Here is a 22370-nt window from a genome sequence, read left to right as displayed (position 1 = left end):
ATTTGAGGTTTGGCACTATGAAAAGAGCCTATGAGAGGCTATTGGTGAAGCCTGGTTGCAGCAAAAGACCCCAGTGCATCGGAGAAGCCAGTGCCATGGGATGATCACCAAGAACAGCAGCGGCAGTGGAGTGGATCAACCTGAGTTTAGAGTGCTACAGAGGGCAGAGCTGGAGAAGTGATGCTAGCCCTTTGGAGGAGGAACACAGAAGATCATGTGTGGATCCCAGACATTGAAACAAGAAGCTGTAACATTGAAGCTGCCTTAGACACCCCAAGCTATTAAATATGCCAGAGCTATGGGCTATCTACTGAGGAGAGCTGCTAACAAGGAGTGGAACCAGCCCAAGAGAAAAAAGTTTGTTGCAGTCAACAAAGATGAAAAAGGAGTTGGAGATCTAAAGACTGCTGTGACGTAAGAAATGGAAATGAAGATGCAGAGTTTGGAGTTTTTCCAGCTGGATTCCTGTCTTGCTTTGGGGATTACAGTTAAGTAATTGGATGAATCTCAGAAGAGACTTTTGAACTTTGAGCTTTTAACATTGTAGAGACTGCTATAGACTATGAGAGCTTTGGAAATTGGACTAAATGTATTTTGCATTATGCTATGTTTAGGTATGGCCCCCATAGACTCATATGTTTGATGGGGTCCAGGGAATGGAATGTGATGGTTTGTATATGTTTGGACCAGGGAGTGGCAATATTAGGAGGTGTGGCCTTGTTGGAATAGGTGTATCACTGTGGCTGTGGGTTTTAATACCCTTGTCCTAGCTGCCTGGAAGTGAGTATTCTGCTAGCAGCCTTCAGATGAAGATGTAGAACTCTCAGCCTCTCCTGCACCATGACTGCCTGGATGCTGCCATGTTCCCCCCTTGGTGATAATGGACTGAACCACTGAACCTGTAAGCCAGCCTCAATTAAATGACGTCCTTATAAGAGTTTCCTTGGTCATGGTGTCTGTTCACAGCAGTGAAACCTTTAACTAAAACAGAATCTAACAAGGGAAAGAGACAACACACATAAGGGCTTCCCTAGCTTTAACACAAAGTATCCCTTAATTAATTCACAGTGAATATATGCTATTATTCTGTCTGCCCAGAATCTACCTCTTTTTGTATGTGGATCACTTCCCATAGTCTGGATTTTGCAGAAGATAATAAGCCTACAAACTGAAAATGTTTCTACCCCAGCAATGCTGTTCATTACAATATGAACATGTCCCATTGTCCTTTCCACAAGGCGTGCACATATACACAGACACAATGTTGAGCAGTAATGTATACAGAACCACTGTAAATACCAGTGTTCAGGCCAAAGGCAGAAATAGCCAAGATGCCCTTTACCAGAAAGATCAAAGGTATGAACTTATTGAATATTTCATCTTCAATTCTTCCTTTGTCCCTGCATACACTGACTTGGCTCTCCTATACAGTTTATAAGCTATTTGATATTCTCTCCAAACCTTCTTTCTCTTCCTTGTCATCCTAGTCCGTATGCCTGCCCTCCTTCCTTCTTTCTTCTTTCCATTGAAAATCAGTTTCTGTTGCTAGTTCTAATATCCCTACAAACACGCCATTATGATTTTTTTGGATTTTTCTTACTTCACATGAACTAAGAAATCTCCTGGTTAATATTTCAGATACTTACATAAAAGACTGAAGAATGCAGGACAGAGGATGAAAGAAAGCATTCTTCAATTCGAAAGTGATAATCCCCACAGTCAATAGGTGATTGTTCTCTACTGCCCAAGTGGCAGGATCACCAACGACGCATATATATCTTAACTAAATAGCATTAATGTAACCAAGAATAAATATAGAATGAAAATTAACTGTCTTTGAAAAACACTTTCATAAATTCAGTTTTGGCCACTTAGCCAATGCATTTGCATTCTTTCCTCGAAGCCAGTAATGCCTAATATCCTTGATCCTGCTCTCTTACAGAACATGCCTGTAAGTGAACAAAATGAATTATTGGCCATTAAAAAGTCCTCTGTGATAAACAGGGCCTCGGATCATTGTGTGAATATGAAACGTCACTCTGAATAAAACCTCCCCCAAATAGCAGTACTAATGTTTCAAAACCTTCTAACCCATCAAGGAAAACCACCTACTCAGAGATGGAAAACTAGAACTCATCTAGTATTAAAGTTTCTAGATAGGGCAATAAGATGCTCAGCAGATAAGGCTGCTGCTGAGCCTTACAACTCAAGTTTCATCCCCAGGACCCACATAGCAGAAAGAAAGAACTGACTCCCACACACTGTCCTTTGACCACCATATATGTACTACGGGGCACACATATCCACTACACTATACACACACCCACTAAGGAAATACGTAAATGCAATTTAAAAACTGATGCAAATTTTAAGCAAGGTTAACGAAGATGATCAATATGAATTTAAGAAGAGGAAAGCAGCATGAAGGTTTCAGAAATTACATCTGACCAATTTCTGCAATTTTGAATCATCCGAGTGGTTCTTCCAAATGCCAGACCTTTTAAGGATGTGCTGCCGAAGCTGAACAAGTACCCTTAATAAAGCACTGCTAAACTTCAGTGGGACGGGTAACCTGGAGGGAAACATTCACCACAAGGCACAAGTAGCCCACCTCCTACCTTAAGGAAGAACTTATCCTTTACTTAGATCTCGTGCTATCCAGTCCTGTGGCTCCCTGTAAACTAATAGTTTGTGGAATGATTTTATGCAAGGTCAGCAGTAACTTTACTAGAAATATTACAGAAGATCTTTCTCCCGTTGTTAGGCATCTATCATCAAAAGAATTGAGTCTGCAAGGATCTCTGTAGTCTAAGATTTAGAAATGGAAAATGACTTTCAGTGCCAACAGTCAATCATTGGTTGCTTCCTTGTGTTAGCCTTGTGCTTTCAGCAGCAAAGACAATTTATAGCTTACTACCCCTAGTCCTCAACTACTTACTAATTTCTGCCAGTGCCACAAACTTACCCAAACTGCCATGTCACAGCCAAGAGGTGTTTTGTTTTGATAACCATTTGCTTTAAAAGATCTCCAGGGGGGTTGGGGATTTAGCTAGGGGTTGGGGGATTTAGCTCAGTGGTGAGGCGCTTGCCCTAGCAAGCACAAGGCCCTGGTTGGGTCCCCAGCTCCGAAAAAAAAAAAAAAAAAAAAAAAAAAAAGATCTCCAGGCCCCGTTGAAGGATTCAGAGAAAGGACTGAAAGATCTGAAGGGGCTTGAGACCCCATATGAACAACAATGCCTACCGACCAGAGCTTCCAGGGACTAAGCCACTACCCAAAGACTATACATGGACTGACCCTGGGCTCCAACCTCATAAGTAGCAATGAATATTCTAGTAAGAGCCCCAGTGGAAGGGGAACCCCTGGGTCCTGCCAAGACTGAACCTCCAGTGAACGTGATTGTTGGGGGGGGTGGTAATGGGGGGAGGATGGGGAGGGGAAGCCCATATAGAAGGGGAGGGGGAGGGGCTAGGGGGATGTTGGCCTGGAAACCAGGAAAAGGAATAACATTTGAAATGTAAATAAGAAATACCCAATTTAATAAAGATGGGGAAAAAAGATCATCCAAGAAATAGAAAACAAAAAGGGTTGGGGATTTAAAAAAGTGGTATAGAAAAAAGCAAAAAGGCCCTGGGTTCGTTCCTCAAAAAAAAAAAAAAAAAGAAAGAAAAAAAAGAAAAAGGTGCTGAAAAGATGCAGGGGGATGGATGTCAATATATATATACCTGATGCTCTTCCGATCATATATAAGTTATCTTAGATCCTCAGGAAACATTACCTCTTGATTGAACTTTACTCTCATTGCCTTCCACTGCTATAAATAATCAACGTTTAGCTGCACTTACTGATAACCATACTCAGAATTTGTGTACCTTTTTAATTCAGTGTGCACATTCCAAATGCATCCTCTCAATATTCACTTGAATTTTGCAGGTTGTACATTTCCTTAAAATCTTAATTAAATGACTTAATTCAGATGACTGTAAACTCACATGCTGTGGTAAGCAACAATGCGGAAAGAGTGCACATACTCTTCACCCAGTATACAAATAATGAGCCGAGCTGTATGCAGACTCAGACGTGTGGACACTTTACCCAGTATGGTAGTCGTGTCTTGACCTTAGCCATGGATAAATACTAACCCATGTGTGCTCTATTTTTGCAATTATGTGTACCAGCATTTATACAAACATGTTACATTTCCCTTAAATAAAGACTTAAAGCATGGGGTTGCTGGTAAATACATGTTTATCTTTAAAATAAACTGCGAATTTTAAGGTGGCTGAGGTACTTTTCAGTCTCCCAGCAATGTTAGAGATCCAGGCATTATGCATCCTCAGCAGTACTGTCAGATTCTATTTCAAATTCCTTCCTAGTGGTGCATATTAATATCCCATTGTGAATCGTAACATCCAGTCTTCTGGAGACTACTGATACTGAGTGGTTTTACATGGGCTTATAGCGACTCATAACCCTTTCCCCCCTCACTGCATATATTGTTTTAGTTTTCTGCTTTAATGGAGCAGTTCATGGTTCATTTTATTTCCTCTTTGGTATAGGGATTTAATTTTTTTTTACTCTTTAGCGATTGCCCTGAAGCTTACAACTACACATTTTAAAATAATATAAGTTGTCAGGCAGTGGTGGCACATGCCTTTAATTCTAACACTTGGGAAGCCTTTAATTCCAGCACTCAGGAGACAGCAGTGGGGTAGATTGCTGTAAGTTTGAGGCCAGCTTGGTCTACAGAGCTAGCTCTAGGACAGCCAGTGCTACCCCACCCCCCAAAAAAAACCTGTGTCAAGTAAATACAAACTATACTGAAATGCATGTAACTTTTCTTTTCTTTTTAGATCTATCTATTGGTGCTCGGCTCCACAGTTCGTTATTTTGATCGGTTGTGGTTTTCTATTGTGGTCTTCATCCATTGTAAAGAGACTGTTCCTTGATGAGGGGGTAAGACTTTTATTACCACTCCCACCTCTAACCGAGGAACTGCTCAGTTGATGGCCTCCGAGGTAGGGAAAGTCCATTTTCTTTAAGGATATAGCCAACAGCATTCCAAAGGATGGCCCCCACACCCAGGAATATATGGGTGGCACAAATTAGACTTGATGAGTTATTAAATACAAAAGGGGATATAAAGTTGAGGGGGCAGGGAGATGACGGTGGATATGGGATAAGTTAGGGGAGAAGTTGGGGATGAATGTGATTAAAATACATGGTATAAAATTCTCAAAAAAATTAATAGAATATTTGTCATAATTTTATTACATTAATTTGGGAAGTTTAAGAGATGGGGTGGATATGGAAAGTGTTAAAGATGGGAGTGGAGAATTAATATGATCAAAATACAATAAAAAGTATATGAGATTTGCAAAAAATTAATAAAATAGTTTAGACCTGATTGCATTTATTTATTGTGTACAAACATGTACATGCATGTGTGTGTGCCCACACCATGCCATGCATATGGAGATCAGAGAACAATTTAGGAAATATTTCTCTTCTTTCCCCATGTAGCTCCCAGGGATAAATGCAGGTCACCAGACTCAGCAGCAAGCATCTTTACCTGATAAGCCATTCGTCAGGCCAAATGCCAGGCTCCTTTAAGCCAGTGTTTCCATCTCCTCATTGCCTTGCCTCAGTACATTGGTACCATTCATTTCACTTATCCTTGTGCTATAACTATCCAGAAGTCACTATGTCGCTTTAAATGGTACAGGGAGTAAGAAAAGTAGGAAGATGTATTTTACCTTAATTTGTTCCTTATCTGATATATGCTTCTTTTTTTTCATGTACACCCAAATTTCTAAATTACCCTATTTTCCTTCTGCCCAAATTCTGTTAACATTTCTTATAGGAGTAAACTGGTGATGAATTTCTTTATGTTTTTATTTGTCTGAAAGTCTTTATTGCTTTTTTTTGTGCTTTTGCAGACTTATTTTTTTGAAGAAGACCATGCATATAATATTGAAAGACCCCCTTCCAGAAAGGGAATTATACAAGCCCAGCCCTAGGCCCTCAAACATAGAAATGAAAGATAAGTTTTAAATACACAGGCTTGGAACTAAAATAAGCCTTATGAGAAAGTTCAAGAAGTTCAAATGTGTCCCAAGACTTGTGGGACAAGCTGACCCAACATTTAGACAAAATAGCCCAGAAAAGAAAACAAAATGCAGAAACCAGACTAAATTATGGGCATTGTTCCATGGGCCACCTGGCAGGGAAAAGGGAAAAGTCCCTGACCCTCCGGGAGACCCGACCACCATGTAATTTTTGCTAACTCACTGTTATGATTATTGCCAAAATAGGCAATGTATACGTATGTCTCATATACTCCACCAATCACATCCCTGTAACCATGCATCTGCTTCTGTAAGCCTGCTTCTGCTCTCCAATACACTATAAAAACCCGTCCCTGGTTCTGCTAGGCGCGCCAGTCATCCGAATTGGCTGGGACGCCCATAGATACCTGTGCTTCCTGATCAATAAAAATCCTCTTGCAGATTGCAGCCTGTGGACTCAGACTGGTCATTGGGGCTTGAGGATCTCCCTCCTGAGGGAAGATTCTCTCTGAGAGTCTTACATTTTGGGGGCTCGTCCGGGATTGGAGATTCTCTACCCAAGGACCACCGACCACCCACTGGGAGGTAAGCTGGCCAGCGTCTGTTGTGTTCTGTCTCATCTTGCTGTGGTCTTGCTGTGTGGCTTGCTTCATAACTGCTTGGTTACTGGATTTGAGTCTAGGCTGTTAGTGTTTGAGCGGGCCAGAGAAGGAGCTGATGAGCTCGGACTTCTCCCCCGCAGCCCTGGAAGACGTTCCAAGGGTGTTTGGAGCCCGATTTGTCTGGGCTCAGTCCATATCGGAAGAATACGTAGTTTTGGTTGAGGGTGAGGGATCCGGACCCTCAGTGCACCCCTCCAACTTTTTACTTTCAGTTTTGCGCCGTAGCCGTGCGGCGGGCTTGACTGTTGCTTGTTTGATTGTTGGGTGTGTTTGTCTTGTTTGTTTTCTAATTTTCTTTGAAACTAACATGGGACAGTCTTTAATAACACCTCTGAGTCTTACTCTCGACCACTGGAAGGACGTCAAAGACTGAGCCGATGAACAAGGGGTCGAAATTAAGAAGGGGAAGTGGCAGACCTTCTGCACTTCTGAGTGGCCCACTTTTGGAGCCGGATGGCCGGTGGACGGTACTTTTAATAAAACTGTTATCTTACAGGTCAAGGATCAGATCTTCCATAAAGGACTACATGGACATCCTGACCAGGTGCCTTACATTATCACCTGGGAAAGCCTTGCCTCTGAGCCCCCTTCTTGGGTGCAACCTTTTATAGACCTAAGTTGGCCCCCTACTCCCTCAGCCCCACTTGTTCCTCTTTCAACCCCTTCCTCTCTCTATCCTGTCCTTACCAAGAAGGAATCTCCTAAAACTACATCCAAACCCAAGCGGTGCTTCGAGGAAGATTCTAACTCTCCCTTATAGATCTCCTATCTGAGGCCTCCTCCATATCCTGTTTCTACAAGTTCGGCTCAGGAGGCAGAAGCAAGACCGCCTGCCCTCCCAGAGGCTGAACCCCAGTCTGAGGCAGCATTTTCTCCAATAGCAGGGAGACTGCGCCATAAGTGGGAATCAGCACCGGATTCAACCTCTCAGGCCTTTCCCCTTAGACAGGGAACAAGGGCAGACCCAGTATTGGCCCTTTTCCGCGGCCGACATTTATAACTGGAAGCAGCACAACCCCCCTTTTTCTAAGGACCCAGTGGCCCTTACTGAACTAATAGAATCTGTTTTACTCACACATCAGCCCACTTGGGATGATTGTCAGCAGCTTTTACAGGCTCTTTTGACTTCGAAAGAAAAACAAAGGGTGTTTCTGGAAGCCAGGAAGCACGTCCTGGGGGATGATGGGCGTCCTACTCAGCTGCCTGATGCAATTGATGATGCATTCCCACTTACAAGGCCGAACTGGGACTTCAATACGGTTGACGGTAGGGTACACCTACGCCTTTACCGCCAGTTGCTCTTAGCGGGTCTCCGAGGGGCTGCCCGGCGCCCTACCAATTTGGCTCAGGTGAAGCAGGTATTACAGGGGGCCGATGAGACCCCCTCAGCTTTCTTAGAAAGACTAAAGGAGGCCTATCGCATGTATACACCCTATGATCCAGATGACCCAGGGCAGATGACGAGTGTCTCTATGTCCTTCATCTGGCAAGCTGTGCCAGATATTAGGGCTAAGTTACAGAGATTGGAGAACCTACAGGGTTATACGCTGCAGGACTTGCTTAAGGAAGCAGAAAGGATTTTTAATAAGAGATAGACACAGGAAGAGAAGGAGGAAAGAGTACGTAGAGAGAAAGATGAGAGGGAGAGGAAGAGAAGCAAGGAGCTGAATCGGATTTTGGCCGCGGTAGTTCAGAGTCAGGGAAAGAAGGGAGACAGGAAGGGAATTTGAAAGGGGCTGAAGCTGGACAAAGATCAGTGCGCCTACTGCAAGGAAAAAGGACATTGGGCCCGAGATTGCCCTAAGAACCCTAAGAACTCCCGTGGACCCCGGAAGAAGTTAGAGACCTCCCTTTTGACCCTAGGTGAAGATTAGGGAGGTCAGGGCCAGGAGCACCCCCCCCCTGAGCCCAGAATAACTCTTGAAGTAGGGGGGCAGCCCGTTACCTTTCTGGTAGACACTGGAGCTCAACATTCAGTCCTCACCCGGGCTCATGGACAGCTCAGTGACCGGATGGCCTGGGTGCAAGGAGCCACTGGTGGCAAGACATATCGATGGACTACAGATCGCCAGGTTCAGTTGGCTACTGGTAAGGTGACTCATTCTTTCCTACATGTTCCGGATTGTCCATACCCTCTGCTGGGCCGTGACTTGCTTACTAAACTAAAAGCACAAATTCATTTTGAAGAAGGAGGGGCCCGGATAACTGGTCCTCATGGGACCCCTCTCCAAGTTCTGACCCTTCAATTAGAGGACGAATATAGACTATATGAACTGGGACATGACACACCACAAACTACAGAAATAGACTCTTGGGTCACGAAGTTCCCACTAGCCTGGGCAGAGACTGGGGGGATGGGACTAGCGCTTCAGCAGCCTCCTCTAATTATTCAACTGAAGGCCACTGCAGTTCCAGTGTCTATAAAGCAGTATCCCATGTCACAGGAAGCCTACCAGGGCATAAGACCACATATCAGAAGGCTTCTGGACCAGGGCATTTTAGTCCCTTGCCGGTCGCCATGAAATACGCCCCTGCTACCTGTTAAAAAGCCGGGAACTGGAGATTACAGGCCAGTACAAGATTTAAGAGAGGTCAATAAAAGGGTAGAAGACATCCATCCGACTATCCCAAACCCTTACAACTTACTCAGTACTCTGCCCCCCACACATACTTGGTATACGGTTTTGGACCTGAAAGATGCTTTCTTCTGTCTCCGGCTCAGCCCGGAAAGTCAACCTTTATTCGCCTTTGAATGGAAAGATCCAGACTTGGGACTTTCGGGTCAATTGACCTGGACTAGATTGCCACAGGGATTTAAAAATAGTCCCACTCTGTTTGATGAAGCTTTACATCGGGATCTGGCTGATTTCCGAGTCCAGTACCCCTCTCTCATACTCCTGCAATACGTTGATGACCTGCTTTTGGCAGGTGCCACTGAGAGGGCCTGCCGTTTGGGGACAGAATCCCTCCTACAGACTCTGGGGCGCCTAGGCTATCGGGCCTCGGCGAAAAAGGCCCAAATATGTCAAACTCAAGTCACTTATTTGGGGTATCAGCTGAAAGATGGGCAGAGGTGGTTGACCTCAGCTCGAAAACAAACTGTGGCTGGCATTCCGGTTCCAAAGAGCCCCCGTCAGTTGAGAGAGTTTTTAGGCACGGCAGGATTTTGTCGCCTCTGGATCCCGGGTTACACCGAAATGGCTGCTCCCCTATACCCCCTTACTAAACAAGGGACGCTTTTCCAGTGAGGATCACAACAAGAGGCCTTTGACAACATCAAGCGTGCCTTGTTGTCCTCCCCTGCCCTTGGCCTCCCGGATGTTACCAAGCCCTTTGAGCTATTTGTAGATGAAAAGCAAGGCTACGCAAAGGGGGTTCTTACACAAAAACTGGGGCCCTGGAAGCAACCAGTGGCCTATTTATCAAAGAAGTTAGACCCTGTTGCCTCAGGATGGCCACCTTGCCTGAGAATGGTAGCAGCAATTGCACTCTTGACTAGGGATGCTAATAAGCTGACCCTAGGACAGCCTCTGACTATCTTGGCGCCTCATGTGGTAGAGGCCCTGATAAAACAACCTCCTGACCGTTGGCTCTCTAATTCTCGCATGACTCATTACCAAACCATGTTGCTAAACACGGAGAAGGTCCAGTTTGGCCCGGTGGTGGCTTTGAATCCGGCCACCCTATTCCCCTTACCAGAAGAAGCCGAACCACATGACTGCCTCCAGATTTTAGCAGAAACACATGGAACCAGACCAGACCTAACGGATCAGCCTCTCCCGAATGCTGACCACACCTGGTATACAATGGCTGCAGTTATGTGGCAGATGGGGAGCGGAGGGCCGGAGCTGCAATCACCACCGAAGATGAGGTAATCTGGGCAAGTGCCTTACCTGCAGGCACCTCCACACAACGAGCCGAGCTCATCGCCCTGACACAGGCTCTCAAGATGACAGAAGATAAGAGGCTAAATGTATATACTGACAGCCGTTATACATTTGCTACCACACATATTCATGGTGAAATCTATCGAAGACGGGGATTACTTACATCAGAAGGAAAAGAGATCAAAAATAAGGCTGAGATCTTAGCTCTCTTAAGGGCACTATTTCTACCAAAAGGACTGAGTATCATACATTGTCCAGGACACCAGAAGGGACAGAGCCCAGAAGCTCGGGGAAACCGGTTGGCAGATATCTCGGCTCGAAAGGCTGCAGAGAAAGGACAGATCCTGACTCTGTTCAGTGCAGATAACCATGAGCAAGTCTCCCCATGGCCGTATGATTTAGAGGACATAGACCTCCTAAAGAAAATGGGGGCTGTATACTCTCCTCAACTGAAACGATGGGTCTATAATGAAAAGATTGTCATGCCTGCAAAATTGACTTTTGAATTAATATCTCATTTACATAAGTTAACCCACCTGGGAATCAAAAAGATGAGAATTCTCCTGGAACGAGAAGAAATAGGTCTCCACCTTCTGGGACAGGGTCAGGCCCTACAAGAAGTGACTGAAAACTGTAAAGCTTGTGCCCAAGTGAACCCAGGGAAAGTGAAAAATGGTATTGGGACTCGTCCCAGGGGACATCGTCCTGGGAGATTGATTTTACTGAAATCAGACCAGGTATGTACGGATACAGATATCTGCTGGTGTTTGTGGATACATTTTCAGGATGGGTCGAGGCCTTTCCCACCAAACATGAGACTGCAAAGATAGTCACCAAGAAGCTTCTTGAAGAAATTTTTCCCTGGTATGGTATGCCTCAAGTCCTGGGATCGGACAACGGGCCCGCTTTCGTTTCCCCGGTAAGTCAGTTGGTGGCCAAATTACTGGGGATTGATTGGAAACTACATTGTGCATACAGACCCCAGAGCTCAGGACAGGTAGAGCGTATGAATAGAACAATTAAGGAAACTTTATCCAAACTTGCGCTTGCAATTGGCTCAAAGGATTGGGTTTCCCTCCTCCCCTTAGTTCTTTACAGGGCCCAGAACACGCCAGGCCCTCATGGGTTGACTCCCTTTGAGATGGGGCACCACCCCCATTTATTGATTTCTTTAATTCCAATATTGCCAATTTTGCTAATAGCCCTTCCCTGGAAACCCATCTACAAGCTTTGCAACTCATGCAAAGAGACATCTGGAGACCCCTGGCTGCTGCCTACCAGGACAGGCTCGACCAGCCGACTGTGCCACACCCATTCCAGGTGGGGGACCTCGTATGGGTACGCAGACACCAGATTAAGAATCTTGAGCCCCGGTGGAAAGGACCCTACACTGTCCTCCTGACGACACCAACCGCCCTGAAGGTGGACAGAATCGCTGCGTGGATCCACTCTTCTCACGTCAAGGCAGCCCAACCGGAGAAGCCACCGCACAGCAGACATGGAGGGCCCAACGCACCCAGAACCCCCTAAAGCTGCGACTCACACGAGTACACTCCTGACACTAATCACTCTGAGCATGTGCGGGGGGGGGAGGGGGTTGCTGGACAACCAAGCCCTCACCAGGTTGTCAACCTCTCCTGGGTTATAGGCAACTTGGAGACAGGGTGGACACAGGTGTTAGCCAACGGTGCTCACTCCCCAGGCACCTGGTGGCCTACTCTAACCTTTGATTTATGTCAGCTGGCTAAAGATTCATGGGGGCGTACCGAGAAATCTCCCCGCAATTCTTATCCCCCGTGCCGGCATTCTAGCTGGTATGTCTGTCCGGGAGGAAAGAGAACCGCCCAATGTGGGGGCCAGAAACCTTTACTGTGCTAAATGGGGATCTGAGACTCATACTAATGGACCCTGGAAAGCCAAGGGGGGAGATCTGGTGACCTTTACTGGCTCAGCTGGGGAATCTAACATCCAAATGAGGTTCACTGAGGCAGGAAAGAAATATGATTGGAAATCTGGGGTACGGTGGGGTCTCCGCCTCAATATCCCCGGGCAGACCCATCCGGGCCTGTTGTTTTCTCTCCAGTTGGTTCGAGAGCGGATTGCCCCGGCTGTAGGACCTAACCTAGTCCTAAAGGATCAAAGAACCCCCTTACTCCCGGCTCCAGCCCATTTGCCTAGATTCACTCAAACTTCTCTAGTGACCCACTCCTTCACAAGTAGGGATTCCGCCGCTTCGACCACTCACGCTCCAGGCACAGGAGATCGGCTACTCAATCTAGTGAAGGGTGCGTATCTAACTCTCAATTATTCAGACCCATTTAGAACTCAAGAATGCTGGCTATGTCTAGTCTCCAGCCCGCCTTATTATGAAGGAGTAGCAGTTTTAGGAAATTACACCAACCAGACTACAGCCCCGGAGAGCTGTTCTGCTAGTCTTAACCATAGATTGACACTTCCCGAGGTCACAGGACAGGGGCTCTGTATAGGAACTGTGCCACCCACTCATCAGGCACTCTGCAATGTCACAAGAAAAGCTCCCACTGGGAAATATTATTTGGCTGCCCCACCAGGCACTTATTGGGCCTGCAATACTGGCCTAACCTCGTGCATTTCAGCCATTATTTTAAATCAAACATCTGATTACTGTGTATTGACAGAGATTTGGCCCAAAGTAATCTATCATGAACCTGAGTATGTGTATCCCTATTTTGAGGAACATCCACGGATCAGGAGAGAGCCCATCACCCTGACTCTAGCTTTGTTAATAGGGGGAATTACTTTTGGAGGAGTAGCTGCAGGTATAGGGACAGGAACAACCGCTCTCATAGAAACAGGCCACTTCCGTCAATTGCAAGCAGCTATGAATGCAGATTTGAAAGCAATCTAAGAATCTATAAGTGCTTTAGAAAAATCTTTGACATCTCTGTCAGAGGTGGTCCTCCAAAACAGAAGGGGGCTTGATATGATGTTTCTCCGAGAGGGGGGGCTATGCGCTGCTCTAAAAGATGAATGTTGCTTTTATGCAGACCATACTGGGATAGTAAAAGACAACATGGCCAAACTCCGTGAGCGCTTGGCCCATAGACAAAAGATGTCTGAGTCCCAACAGGGATGGTTTGAAGGGTGGTTTAATCGATCCCCATGGTTTGCTACTCTGTTATCGACTTTGATGGGACCCTTAATAATCCTTCTCCTGATTCTCCTATTTGGACCCTGCATTCTAAACAGATTAGTACAATTCATAAAAGATAGGCTTTCAGTTATTCAAACTTTCGTGCTAAGACAGCAGTATCAACTAGTAGAACAACAACCAACTGAGGTACTTTAACTAAATAGATAAATAAATGAGTGAAAGATTCCACTCAAGGACAAAAAGAAAATGGGGGAATGAAAGACCCCCTTCCAGAAAGGGAATTATACAAGCCCAGCCCTAGGCCCTCAAACATAGAAATGAAAGATAAGTTTTAAATACACAGGCTTGGAACTAAAATAAGCCTTATGAGAAAGTTCAAGAAGTTCAAATGTGTCCCAAGACTTGTGGGACAAGCTGACCCAACATTTAGACAAAATAGCCCAGAAAAGAAAACAAAATGCAGAAACCAGACTAAATTATGGGCATTGTTCCATGGGCCACCTGGCAGGGAAAAGGGAAAAGTCCCTGACCCCCCGGGAGACCCGACCACCATGTAATTTTTGCTAACTCACTGTTATGATTATTGCCAAAATAGGTAATGTACACGTATGCCTCATTTATTCCACCAATCACATCCCTGTAACCATGCATCTGCTTCTGTAAGCCTGCTTCTGCTCTCCAATACACTATAAAAACCCGTCCCTGGTTCTGCTAGGCGCGCCAGTCATCCGAATTGGCTGGGACGCCCACAGATACCTGTGCTTCCTGATCAATAAAAATCCTCTTGCAGATTGCAGCCTGTGGACTCAGACTGGTCATTGGGGCTTGAGGATCTCCCTCCTGAGGGAAGATTCTCTCTGAGAGTCTTACAATATGAAGTTATTTGAATGCTGTGTATAAAAGAAAAAACAAGCATTGTAAGCAGCATTTAATTTCCTACAAGAGAATAATTATTTAAATATGGTAATTATCTAAAATGATGAAGTTTTAACAATCACTAAGGGTTCTGTTTTTTGATATGGAGTAGATGGACAGGATTTAAAGAGCATTAAAAATAATGAAAAAATTTGATAGCTAACATAACATTTTTGTTATATCATTATTTCAAAGTTACACAAAAGATAATAAACTCAAAATAAAAAAATCTGACAATTAAGCTTTAAACACACTGTGTTAGTCAGGGCTTCTATTCCTGTACAAAACATCATGACCAAGAAGCAAGTTGGGAAGAAAAGAGTTTATTCAGCTTACACTTCCACATTGCTGTTCATCACCAAAGGAAGTCAGGACATGAACCCTCACAGGGTAGAAACTTGGAGGCAGAAGCTGATGCAGAAGCCATGGAAGAATGCTGCTTACTGGCTTGCTTCCCCTGGCTTGCTCAGCTTGCTTTCTTATAGACCACCAGCCCAGGGATGGCACCACCCACAATGGGTCCTCCTCCTTGATCACTAATTGAGAAATGCCTTACAGCTGATCAATGGAGGCATTTCCTCAACGGAGGCTCCTTTCTCTGTGATAACTCCAGCGTGTGTCAACTTGACACACAAAGCCAGCCAATACACACACACACACACACACACACAGAGAGAGAGAGAGAGAGAGAGAGAGAGAGAGAGAGAGAGAGAGAATTATTTTAATATTCACAATAATAGGAAGGAAAAGAAAGGTGAGCGTGTGGACAGGGAAGCAATTAAGCTAACCACAGATCTTCACCCTTCCCTTTGCTCTTCCAAAGCCAATTCCCTAATCTTATCCCCAGCTCTTCTGCAACAGACCACCGACAGCAACCCCATTCCCCTTCATCCCCATCTCCAGTGGATCACAAGATCTTCCCCTCCCTTCTCCAGCCAGGGAAAGAGGAAAGCTAACTGCAGATCTTCACTTCTTCCTCTGTTCCTCCAAGTCCAATTCCCCAGTCTCATTTCCAACTCTACAGTAGACCACCTCTTCTTACTCTCTTCCTCCACTACCAAGCTACTAAGCAGATCCTGGTGACACCTCCTATATTTCTCCTTTCTGTTGATCCCCTGAGTCCCCCCAGCTAGCCCATTCCCATTCCTATGTGTCAGCTCTCAATACCTAGAAACACATTTTACCTGGATCTCCAAGTGACAACACCTATCAGCATCCCAGAAAAGTTTCCTACCAGGCAATACACAGCCACCATACCCTCCTAAGAAACAGAGAGGGCAACAGAAACCAAGGAACAAAACATTCACCCAACAAAGACAAGATATGATATCAGCACCTAGAACTATAATCTCCCCAAATGTAGATGCCTAGACACCAGCATAACAACACTATAATATGTCTCCAAGAGAACTCAGCAACTCTACACAGGCCCTGAAAAGTGCAACATAGCCAAAACACAAGGCAAAGATCTGAAAATAGCCTTTATGAATATGATAGAAATGAAAAAGTCCCTTAAAGAAATCTATGAAAACACAAACAAATGAAGGAATGAACAATATAGTTCAAGGTCTGAAAGTAGAAATAGAATGAATAAAGAAATCCCAAACTGCTGGGTGAGGTGACATACACCTTTAATCCAAAAACTCAGGAGACAGAGTAGGTGGATCTCTGAGTTCAAGGCCAGTTTAGCATACAGAGCAAATTCCAAGAAAGCCAGGGCTACCCAGAGAAACCCTGTCTCAGAAAAAAATCGACTGAAATCTGAAGATTAAAAATTGTATGAATTGGAACAGGAACCTCAGAGACAAGCCTCACCAACAGAATGCAAGATATGGAAAAGAGAATCTCACACATTGAAGACATGACAGAAGAAATGGATAACTCAGTCAAAGGAAATGTTAAATATTAAAAAAAATATCTTGGCACAAACATCCAGGAAATTGGGGACACTATAAAAAGACCAAATCTAAGAATAATAGGAATATACGAAGGAGAAGAAACCCGGGTACAAGGCCCAGAAAATATTTTCAACAAGATCATAGAGGAAAATTAAACTAACCTAACCTAACCTACCTATAAACGTACAAGAAACTTAAAGAACACCAAATAGATTAGATCAGAAAAGAAAGTCCCTCCCCACATGAAAATCAAAACACTAAATGTACAGAACAAAGAAAGAATATTAAAACTGCAAAGGAAAAAGACCAAGTAACATATTAAGGCAGACCGATTAGAATAACACTTGACTTCTCAAAGGAGACTCTAAAAGCCAGAAGGGCTGGGATGGTTGTTCCTCAGACTCTAAGAGACCACAGTTGTGATCCCAGCAAAACATTCAATCATAATAGATGGGGAAAATATGACATTCCATGATAAAAACCAAATTTAAGCAATATTTATCTGCAAATGCAGCCCTACAGAAGGTACTAGAAAAAATTTCCAACGTGAAAATAAATATTAACCCCACAAGAAGACACAAAAAGAATAATCTCAGGCCAGCAAATCAAAGAGGGAGAAAAGACCAAACTATTACAAACAAAGTAACAAGAGTAATAAAACACTACTCACCGATAACTCTCAGTATCATGGATCTCAATCCCACAATAAAAAGAAGCAGGGTCCATCCTTCTTCTACACCCAAGACACATACCTTAACATCAAGGATAGACATCAACTCAAGGTAAAAGGATGAAAAATACATCAAATAGACCTAAGAAGCAAGCTGGTATAGCCAATTTACTAACTGACAAAATATACTCCAAACCAAAACTAATCAGAAAAGATGAAAGGACACTACATACTCAGCCAAGGAAAAATTCACCAAGAGGACATTTCGATTTTTAACATCTATACACCGAACACAAGGGCACCCAAGTCTGTAATAGAAACACTACTAAAATTTAATCACATATTGATTGACCCTCAGACACTTGTAGTGGGAGACTTTAACCTCAATAGACAGGTCACCAAGACAAAATGTGAACTGTGAAATGCTGGCGCTAACTGATGTTATAAACTAAATGGACCTAACAGATATTTATAGAACATTTCACCCAAACAAAGGAAGATACCTTCTTCTCTGGATGTCATGGACCTTTCTCCAAAATTGACCACATACTCAGATACAAAGAAAGTCTTGACAGATACAAGAAAATTGAAATAGTTCCCTGTGTCCTATCAGACCACCACATATTAAAGCTGGGTACCAACAACAACAGAAACAGCAGAAAGCTCATAAACTCACAGAGAGTAAACGACTGCCTGCTAAACTTTTAAACATGTGTCAATTCACTGTACACAGCCTAGTGATATAACAACCACCACCATATAACTACTGTTGGTACCTTTGTTTCTCAACACTGTACTCGCGACTTTCATGTTCATTGATGCTCTGTTAAAAGAGCCAGGAATTGCAAACAACCCAGAGGCCCCTCAACAGAAGAATTCATAAAGAAATTGTGCTACATTTATACAAATGGAATACTACTCAACTGTTGAAAACAACATCATGAAATTTGAAGGTAAATAAATGGAACTAGAAAGAAAAATCATCCTGAGTGAGGTAACTAAGACTCGGAAAGTGATGTGTATTTACTTATATGTGGATTTTAGATGTTAAGTCAATGAAATCGAGCTATAATCTGTACTATAGAGGTTAGCTATAGAGTAAGGGAGTAAGGTAGGGAACAAATAGCTCTCACTAGGAAAGGGAAATGGAATAGGCATTTATGGGTAGATAAGGGGAACTGGAATGGTATACATTACTCTCCACAACCAGACAGCAAGGCTCCATTGCTGACGACAACACCTACACAATTCATTGAACACAAGGAAGTCAAGCTGATGCCAACACAGAGCCCTCATCTCTACTTGATAGCATCTTTGGCACAGGAAGGTATTCTGCTTATGACCAAAGGAGCACCAAAAACAACAACCCAGTCACAAACCTTTTGATCTACAATGGTGCCCTGCCTGCAAGATATGCTACTGCAATGGTGGCAAGAAAAAAATCTGATTTGACTTAAGGCCCACGACACTGGTAAGATGACTAAGAACCTGAGACTCCATAGTAAAACCAAACACTACTGTTCTAAAAAAGAAATATAGCAATAACATGACTCCTGATGAGGTTCTGTTATATGCACAGATGAGTGCCTTGTTCTGTCATCTTCAGAGAGGCTTCCTTCTGTAGCAGATGAGAACAGATACAGAGACCCAAAGCCAGACATTATGCAAAGAGCAAGAGACCTTGGACCGCTTAGCACTCTATAGGATGTCTCCATCAAATTCCTCCCCTCATGTCTCAGGGAACCCTGGAGACAAGAAGGTGGAAAGAGTACAAGAGTCAGGGGAGACTGAGGACATAGAGAAAACAAGGCCTCCTAAAACTACATGATCCTCACACATGAGCCTGCACTGGTCTGTACCAGATGGGCTACCAGAGCAGAAAGGAAAAGTGGACACATGCCCCCATCCTTAACCTGGAGGCTGTCTCCAATTGCACTTCCAAATGAGAATGTAGTGTCTTCCAAGGGATTCTCCCTGGGAAAACAGACTATTTAAGGGTAGGCTACATGCCCAGCAGGAGATACCCTACAGAGAAGAAACTCAGTGGCATCTTTGGAAGGTCCTTGTCTCAGAATGTCACATCAGAGCTTTTCCTTTTGTTTCTTAATTTTACCTTATTCTTTATTTTCCTCTCTCTTTTCATCCTAACTATTCTTCCCATATAATATTATGGTCTCCAGTTTAGTGGTTTTCTGGAGTTCCTGGCCATGCAAATGAGCAGGTCTCCAAGTCTCATCTGTTTTTTGTGCATTTTCTTGAACTCTTTTCCTTCTCCTTGTTTTGTCCTATTCTGATGTGTTAGCATTTTTGTCTGTTTTATTGAGTTTTATTTTCTTATTAACCTTCAGAAACCTGTTCGTTTTCTAGTGTGGGACAGAAAGGGGCAGGATCTGGATAGGAGGGGAGGTGGGAAGAACTGGGAGGAATAGAAATAGAGGAAGCCATAATCAGGACATATTATGTGAGGAAACAATCTATTTCAATAAATGGAAACCAGAGAAAGAGACTTTTAAAAAGAAAGAAAACACTGGGAGATGGTAATGAATGCCTTTAGTCCTAGCGCTCAGGAGGCAGAGGCAGTCAGATCTCTGATTTCAAGGCCAGCCTGGTCTGGTCTACAGAGCAAGTTCTAGGATGGCCAGGGGTACACAGTGAAACCTTATCTCAAAGAAAGAAAGAAAGAAAGAAAGAAAGAAAGAAAGAAAGAAAGAAAGAAAGAAAGAGAGAGAGAGAGAGAGAGAGAGAGAGAGAGAAAGAAAAGAAAAGGGAAGAAAGAAAGGTAAAATAAATATATATATATATATCTTATTCTAAACAGTAAAAAGGACCATTTTCTAAAATTTCACAGGTTTTTCTTGTCCCTTCCCTTGGGGCAGTTAACTTTACTAGCTATAGAATTCTTGTTGGCAGGCCTTTTCCTTCAACAGTTTAAAGACTTTGTTTTTTTTTTTTTTTTTCTCGAATGGTTTCTAATAAGTGGACTATAATTCCAATCATTATTCTTCTGAAACTAAAGTTTTTCAGTCTGTCTTCAAGATTTTTATTCTGACCAGGTATGGTGGAGCTGGCCAATTCATCGGGAGGCTGAGGCTAGAAGTCTCTATGTAACTAAGCTCAAGGATAACCTGGGCTACTTGAAATGTCATCTCAAAACAAAACCAACCAACCAGAAAAAAACAGATTTTCAGCATTGGAATGTGATATTCCTGGGCATGTTTCCTGGTCTGGTTTGGGTATTGGTGGTGTCTTCTGAGCTTCCCAGATGCATGGTTTGTGTCTGTTACATTATTGTTACTTGCAAAGTTCATAATCATTTACTTGCATGTTGTTACTTGTCCATTCATTGCTACTTCAAAGATATTATATGTTCAGGAAAACACCCATTTATATAAAATAAATAAATTTTAATTTGCTTTTAAAAACTGACATTTAAAAATCCAGTGGAAACAAATACAGCCTACTCTTGCACTTGGATAGATCATTACATCATATGGATGAAAACTGATTCTAGTTCAGACTTTGTACGCGTGTTAATAGTTAATTCTAGAATACCAGAAGATGAAAAAGGTAGGGACTCATGGGTAACTATTGGCTCCAAAACCAAGCAGGCTCCCATTTCATTTGTTTTTTGGTTATTCTAGGAGCCAAGATTCCCAAAACAGCCTCAGATGAAGTCACAATTTTCTACAGCCTTCTTAAGCCGCTGAACACATGGCGAATGATGAGTGTCCATTTACAAAGTACTGCAGAGACTCTTGTATTTATTTCATAATCATTTTTAAAGCAACTCCTATAGAGTGATGATGTTGCTCACTGATAGCTTGCCTAGTCTGCACAGTCTCAGGGTCAGATCCCCCTCACAGCAATAATTAAAGAAAACAACTACTATATACTAAAAGCTATGCTAGGTATAGAGTAAATCTTTGCACTTTAGGACAGAATCTAGCTCTTGTTTCCATAGATGTGGAAATAGTATTGTCTATATCCTCAGAGGTGATGAATTAGCTATAATTAAAACTATAAGAAAATGCCAACCCATTCATTTTCACAATGATTTAGATGATTTAGAATACTTCTGGCCAGGCCCGTCTCTAAAATTTAAGGAGTCAGGGCCAGAGCATAAAGTAGAGAGAGGCCCAGGTAAATACATCATAAGCCTATGTATTTAAAAGTTAGATGTTATACATGGTGTATGTGTGCACTAGTGTATATAACCATTATCATAACTTGACAAATTCACCTTATACATAAGCTAGGAGGCAAAAGGTTTGTTAGAAAGGTGAGATGAGAAGCCAAAGCTCCTTCTCTGTCTACATCACAGGATGGAACTAGGCCAAATCTCTGGCTTTTATTCAGCCTTCCTGCCTAGTCTCTTCATCCAACCCCTTGTGTCTAGACATGTGCCATTCTGCAGCAGTGGGGTTTACCTGAGCTGACCCTAAAGAAGAGGCTGCAAATGCTATAGAAGAAGTTCAGGACAAATGGGCAGATAATTCCAGAGTATTTTAGAAGGGGGATGGGTCTCTAGATAGGTACTCCATCCTCCTGACCTATAGACTTCTCAGACAATGAGAGTCAGAAATATTCTTCAATATGAAGCCCATAGCCATGATTCAGAAGATCCTCTGCCCACCTGTGAGGTACTAAGAAGGCAAACTGGCAACCAGCATGGTACCTAGACAAGTTATAGGATGAATTTATGGACAGCCTTAAAAGGATCCTTTAACGGATCCAGCAGGAGTACTGTTCTGGACATTAGACTACAGGGACAGCTTCTGAGAGCTTTCCTGCTGGTCTGGATCTGAGAACATCATTATGTTGGCAAAAGATGACTCAGAATAACTATTTTCACCCTGAATTGAGAGAGTTAGCAGCCAAAATTCCAGTAGCACCTTGGTACAACCAGATCTGAACAGAAACTGTTTCTCCAGCTAGCCCAAGCACACATATCTTCAGAATTCTTTCAATGTAGTGTTGGGGGCTGGGAAAGATGAGGCAGGGCATTACCTGAACACAAATTAGGAAGACTTCGCATTACTAAAAGGCACAAATTCATTATCAAGAGGGCTTACTTCTATGCGGGTAAGGAGATCACTCCTTACAAAGGATAAAGTGCTTATTAGAGTCAATTAAATATAT

General features: G+C 43.3%; 1 pseudogene; it reads left to right on the top strand.

The window, feature by feature from the left end:
- The first annotated feature begins 7035 nt into the window (after nt 1-7035).
- On the top strand, nt 7036-12174 carry LOC116887896 (annotated as a pseudogene).
- Nucleotides 12175-22370: the final 10196 nt, after the last annotated feature.

The sequence above is a fragment of the Rattus rattus genome, chromosome X (genome assembly GCF_011064425.1).
Source record: "Rattus rattus isolate New Zealand chromosome X, Rrattus_CSIRO_v1, whole genome shotgun sequence".
Classification (NCBI taxonomy): domain Eukaryota; kingdom Metazoa; phylum Chordata; class Mammalia; order Rodentia; family Muridae; genus Rattus; species Rattus rattus.
The sequence above is the reverse complement of the archived record's forward strand: the minus strand, read 5'-3'. Positions and strand labels throughout refer to the sequence as shown.